Source organism: Hyposmocoma kahamanoa, unplaced genomic scaffold, assembly GCF_003589595.1.
Source record: "Hyposmocoma kahamanoa isolate Upper Pololo Valley unplaced genomic scaffold, ASM358959v1 129, whole genome shotgun sequence".
NCBI lineage: Eukaryota > Metazoa > Arthropoda > Insecta > Lepidoptera > Cosmopterigidae > Hyposmocoma > Hyposmocoma kahamanoa.
In genome coordinates, this window is record NW_020653460.1 from 1,786,956 (window position 1) to 1,787,265 (window position 310).

Genomic DNA, 310 nt, shown 5'->3' on the forward strand with positions numbered 1-310 from the left:
GTACTGACACAACAATGTTAAATAAGACCTTATAGACGGGCGTACACAATACTTGATTTGATTTTGATCTCTATGCAAGAATAGCTGTACCTCGCATTTCATGTCACTCTCGCGCAAGACGTGTCCTGTTATACTAGCACTATAGATGGTATTCCGTAACTACGTAGTCTAGTTCGTCGTCCAGATTAGTTATATTTTTGGTGGTGGTGTTTGTGACTGTAGTTGCGCTTGTGTTGTTTATTTTACTCATTTTATACAAATGCACCCTGCATTGAGGAGGTGAGGGTCCATTTTTATTAACATGGCTTTC

General features: G+C 39.4%; 1 protein-coding gene across 1 annotated transcript in view; it reads right to left on the reverse strand.

The window, feature by feature from the left end:
- LOC113240279 (insecticyanin-A-like) overlaps positions 1-310 on the reverse strand; it is a 19,291-nt gene that overhangs the window by 1,335 nt on the left and 17,646 nt on the right. The window lies entirely within an intron of this gene.